Source organism: Molothrus ater, chromosome 1, assembly GCF_012460135.2.
Source record: "Molothrus ater isolate BHLD 08-10-18 breed brown headed cowbird chromosome 1, BPBGC_Mater_1.1, whole genome shotgun sequence".
Classification (NCBI taxonomy): Eukaryota; Metazoa; Chordata; class Aves; order Passeriformes; family Icteridae; genus Molothrus; species Molothrus ater.
Window position 1 is genome coordinate 115,748,498 of NC_050478.2, and position 5,898 is coordinate 115,754,395.

At 38.4% G+C, this 5,898-nt stretch overlaps 1 long non-coding RNA gene across 1 annotated transcript; it reads left to right on the forward strand.

The window, feature by feature from the left end:
• Positions 1-221: 221 nt before the first annotated feature.
• Positions 222-5,050, forward strand: LOC118701583 (uncharacterized). Its single transcript, XR_004982563.1, has 3 exons — positions 222-296; positions 1,550-1,632; positions 3,245-5,050. It is a non-coding gene; the product is annotated as an uncharacterized LOC118701583 (long non-coding RNA).
• Positions 5,051-5,898: the final 848 nt, after the last annotated feature.

A 5,898-nucleotide genomic window follows, 5' to 3' on the forward strand; every position in this document is an offset into this window, starting at 1 on the left:
CTGTATCACCAGTTTACCCATGGCATTCAACAGGGAATTCTCATCTGCAAGACAGATGCCAAGTAGGTGATTAATCAGTTTTCAATTCAGAACAATGATGTCATCATTTGATAAACCCCCAAACAGAGTTGAATTGCCCCTGCATGAGCTCCCCTGACATGAGGGTATCATTACAGGCTTACTTGAAACCCCTTCTTTTCTGTTTCAGATGTCTTTTGCTAAAGAAAATTTTCATTTTCATTTATATTCACAAGGTCTACATGAAGAGAAAGATGTTTCTTAAATCTCCGGGCAAGGTAGGTGTTTCAAAAGGAGGCTCCCACCCCAAAGCAGTGAGGCAAAAAAGTAGTCTAAATACATTCTTTTACGTGAGTTTAATTAGTAGTTTAATTCAAGCTCAGAATTATAGATGTTAATAGAGAGAGGGGTCCAAACTCTATTCTCTCTGAATACATGTAAGTATAGTAAAGTTCAGAGAGTAAAAAAATTATTTTTTAGGGCTAGAAGGTAATACAGTTTATCTATTATCTCATTTTAATTTTTTAGCTAGAGAAAATAAAATTACTTGCTTGAATCTATTTTTCTCCCTTTGGGATTTATGATTGCTGTCAGAAAAGCACCACAGAATGGGCACAGTTGGCATTTCAAGTGTAAAAGGTTGTGACTGAGGTATAATAAAAGTATGTTGGGGGTTTCCATTAGAGCTTCCTGTTGTAGCAAATAAATCCCATCCCATTCACACTTGATAGGCTGAAACAGATATGTCATCTGCATGTCATCTGCAGTCAGCTTTTAAGGGGCATGATAAACTGTTAGGACTGCTGACTTGAGAGCAAAATTTACTTTCTTGCTGAGATTTTGGCATTTTTCTGGTGGATCTCTAGGAATTTCAGATCCCCTTCCTTATAACTGCTATGGGGTTTTTTTTTTCTCGATGGAGTTGTCACTCTTAAGTCTAATAAAGACTCTCTGTCTTCCTTTTCTGGGCTTTCTAGTTTGACAGTTTTGTGTTATAACTTTGTTCCACAATAAAAATAAAAAAGCTCTGGGTGTTAAGGAAGTCCTTGGAAAACTGTAAGTGATAGAGTCAGCATTTACAGAACATATCACAACAGGTCTGACTGACCTTGGCAGCAATAGGAGATCACCATTTCTCATGGATGAGCTTTTCTTGAATGTCTGTCTTTTATGCTGTATAAGGCAGAAATACCTTTTCTAGGTCAAGGCTACTGTTTTCTGTTTCTCTTACTCTTTAACAGAGATTGTCTACTACTGTCAAATATTATCTGTTTAAGGAATTTCTCTCAATCCCCTGTGTCTTGTTCTATGGTATCTTAAGATAAATCTACATCACTGGTATTATTTTATAGTCTTATACTGTTTTGCTGAGGATTATTTGGTTGAGGATTTTGAATGGTTTACTTTTATCACAGTCAGACTGCAAAGATTAATGTTTGTGGACATCCTCCAAATCATCTCCTTTACTCTGGCTACCAGAGTGTAATCAACACTGTTTTCTTGTTGGAATGGCCATTGTCCTTTTTTTTAGCAGTTGGCAGGAGTACCAGTTAGAGGGAATGAATCGTCTACGTTGGCTGTTCATCTTTAAAAATTGACTCTTCAGTAGCATGTGTAAGTATAAAAGAATTAAATATACATATTTATCAGAATCTATGAAACACGTGGAGGGGAACTCCCAGGCCACATTTGAAATTATCAAGTTTCTAACAATTTGTTGAATGCATATAGATTTATAGATAATAGCTGCGTGGAGACAGTTGCCTGACTGCATAATACGCTGATAATAATTAAGTAAAAACAAATAATAATTTGAAATAAAAGAGCATGAAAAGAAACTCAGACTCATTTACAGTTGTAGAATATAGGAAAAAAAACCTCCACCATCCTCCTAAGATACCCTCCCCCTCCTCACAGTGGAATTTCCCTGCTTGAAGTTATCTTGAGAAGACACAATTTGCAATTTGCCTAAGAGGTCAGCAGGTCCAAACTACTGTACCACAGTGTAGGAGGTGGTTTCAAGGCTGACAGCCCCTTGGAAGGAGGATCTGCAAGCATCTTACTTTCTTTTGAATAAAGTGTGACCTCCACTGGTCGTTGTTGTATTCAGGAAAAGGGGAAAAAGTCCATCATGGAAGAAGGCCCCAAGACATTTTGTGGCACAAAGTCTTGCAGTGTCAACTGCAAGGTTCCTACTTAGTTCACTGGAGAAATATGTAATAGGTATTTACATATGTTTAAGTGGAGCTGCAGGGGGGCAGGGAGAGAGCTGAAGCATGTGCTTGCACTTGCTGAGAGTCATGCATGTCCAACATCTGCCTGCCTGTCTCTCGTGCGTGTGATTTGTAAGGTATGTGCTGAAAAATAAAAGCAAGAATATTTGGTTGCCAAGACTAATACATACATACTTTTCCTTCATTTTTTTCACATCTGTGTTTCTGTAATGACTTTAAAAAATGAAATTATTAAAAAAAAACAACCAAACAAACAATGAAACCCCCCAGACTGTCCAGGGCAGAATTCAATCCACAAAGAGAATGCAAACTGAAATAACCTTAAAATAGAAAGTACCGTTAAGGAGAAACGTAACATAAAGAAGAGGTTTAAGGAACCTGAGCACAAGTCATTTTTGCTACAATACATAGCCACACTGAAGAGAGTAAAGGGTAGGAAGACACAATATTTCTGAATTTCCATGTCTTTGTGGGTTTAAGTCAGACCCTTAACCTTATTTGAATATAGTATTTTTTTGGTTTAATACATTTCATACAGAATGTATAAAGAAGATTTAATAACTGTCTCTTAGCTGTGGTTTATCTCTACCTCAGAGAAAGCTAAAATGAGTTTCTAGTGAAATGGCTGAAAGAGCATACACAGTAAGTCTTCTATCAAATTGTTTCCAGTCTTGCTGATTTGTAAAAGATTTTTTAGAAAGATTCTGGCTTTCTATATAGAATGTTAAAGTTTGATTCTGTGCCCAAAATTTATAAAGCGAACCACAAATAACCAGTGGAAGTCTAGCTTGCCATGTTCTGTTTTTTGAAACTCCTGAGATTACTTTGCTATCACGTGGAATTTGTCCTAGTATTTAACCCAAGTTTTACTCTCAAAAAGAAAATTGTATTATAGTGTATTACATATTTCTGGCTGTAATAGCAATTAAATATCTTGGAAGAAACTAATCAAATCTCCAGGCTTCTCTGTCTTTTTTGTTTTTCTCTTTCAGAAGTTCATCACAGATAAAGGACTAACTTCGTGAACATACTCCTGCGGTAGAAAGGACAAAAATGAACAATTCTTATGTAATTAGTCACCCGACACAAGTGTTCCAGGATAAGATCTTCTGAAGTATCATAGCAGAAATATAAATGGAACACTTAGAGTTGCTGTTGTCAGCTGTTAAAAATGGAAGTATTTCTGCAGCATTTCAGGTTCTCTGGATAGTTGTACATCAAACTGAGGTATTCTCGTGGCATTGAACTGCACAAGGGTAGTTAACTGCTTTCCTCCTGCCCCAGAAGCCAAACAGCCCACTGGCACCAATTTAAGGCAACAAAATCAGGCTGGACCAGGCTTGTGTTTGCCCTGCTTCTCTGTACTTTTGTCTGTCTTAGGTGGTATTTCTTATATTTGAATGTGCTGCAGTGGTTATTCAAATAGATGCAGTTTCCTAACATTCCAGCTCAAACACTGAAGTGCAGTAAACTTGAGCTGACTGGGCATCAAAAGGCATGAACCAGCAGTGCTAATACAATCAGTCTCATGAGATCACTACTGCTGAAAACTGGGACTACAGCCCATGGGTATTATTGTGTCTCTTCCATCAGCTTCTCAAAGTGCTCTCCATGCACACCCAAAAAGGCCAGACAATTTCTCCCTTAACGTATTGGAAATAAATTTGTTGAGGTACACATGTTTTCACACACAGCTTAAGGGATATGCTCCCATAATTACTAGCACTGCTTATAAGTCAGGAGTTAGTGCAGGCACAGCATCCAGGTGTAGGGTGTTATTACTGGTTCTGCTTTGGAAACATACTCAAGTGTGCTTCTCTGCCATCTGGCATTTCTGATTCAGGAGAATATCTGTATTTTCTTGTCTTCCTTGAACATTAAAATCAAGGGTCAAGGTCTGCTTTTTTCTTTTGTACAGTTTGGTTCATTTGGGAGTTGTTCCTAACATAACAAAGCTGTGGTTTTGCAGTAGGCTTCAGCAAATTTAAATCTGTGCTGCTGCTGAAGATGGTGGTACAGCTCTCTTTCCCTTCCTCCTCCAGCTGCATATTCTGCTGTTTCCCTAGGGAGAATGAGCATACTTCTGGCTTCAAGGTCAGCTGTGTCAGGAACCATCTGAAAATTAGTGTGTGGCTCAGATCTTAGGTGGAGCATTTTGTATTTTTGATCTGGCTGACTCTGAGGCAGCATGAGAACTGATGATGAAATGAGAGGAGTATTTACCTAGGTCTGAGGAGAGGAGGGGGAGGGAGGTGGTGAGTGGGCCTGCCTCTTGGCACACTCCATACTAAGGGTAGCTTAAGCCAATAATGAAACAGCACCTAAGAGTCTGCTTGCTAAACTCAGAGGTGAAATGTGCTTCTGGTATTAGGGAAGACCAAACACTGGAAAATTCCAATGCTTTTTTTTTTAAACTTTCTGTGTAGTGTAATTTCCAGAGAGCTTGAAGCAGAGCCATCATGCAGGAAAAAGAAATAGTAGATATTGAGTGGAACAATAGTAAGAGTTAGACACCTCACATAGACCCAGTTTTCCAAATTTTTTCCATATAACTCCAGTAGTTTTCCCTAAAATGTTCTGTGGTGGGGAGAATGTTGAAAATACTCTGAAACACACCAACAGTTATCAAAAAGGTACACAAAGTTCATAAGCTTCAACTGGGATGAAAACTTATTGAAGTAAATTTTTACCTAACCTGGTTTTTTTTGTAGCAATTCAATCCTTCTTCCTGAAATTCCTACCTAGACAGGCCCATCAAAGCTGTGGTACTGGAGAGGAAGTGATGCCTCAAAGTTACTCAACGTGTGAGTTGGGAAGGGAGCAGGGGGACTGTGAGGGGAAAGGAGGGGGAGTGGGCGAAACATGGATGGATGGATCTGAGATTATGCTTCAGCTGAGATTGAAATAAAATTTCACCTTAAAATGGGGTGGCTGCTGCTTCTATAGAAGTCTTGGGGATAATTCATCTACCACTTGATAAATTGGCAGGGTTTCTTTCCAGGTTCTCTTTTCTATTCTCCTTTATGCTTTGTATGTGTATACATGTGTGTGAGGTATGTGTATGTAATTTTCAAGAGATCTGGCCCTTTCTTTCTCCTTGGCTAACTTCTGAAATAGAGCTGTCAGGATGATTCCAGCATTTGGAGCCATATTCTTCCTGACAGAATATAACTCTTTTTCACAGTTTTCCTTTTTTATGGCCTGAAGTCAATGGGAATATTCAATGCAACCTAAGGTCAGGTTCCTGAATTTTAACACTATTTCCCATGAGAACTAGAAGAATGAAAATTCCTTTAAGACAGGGAAGAAAAAGTGGAACGGTAATGTCAGGACAAAACACTTGTTATGTGGCTTTAAAAAAGCAGCTTGAAGAGATTTCAGATCTAGGGGGAGGTGAGCTTCATTTAATCTGTCCAGGAATTTAACAGCAGTCACAGAGTTATCAGTCGCTTGTACAAAAGGGTTGAACTCTCATAGCGACTGGCTGTACTAGCAATCTTGAAATTCAGTAGGCCAGCTGCAAGAAGATTCATCAAGTTAAGTAATTTCAAAAATGTATTGAAATATAACATATGCAGCCATATAAAATATATGATGTGTCAGGATTTTAAGCAATGCCTTAGCAATATAGCTGTATGTATAGCCA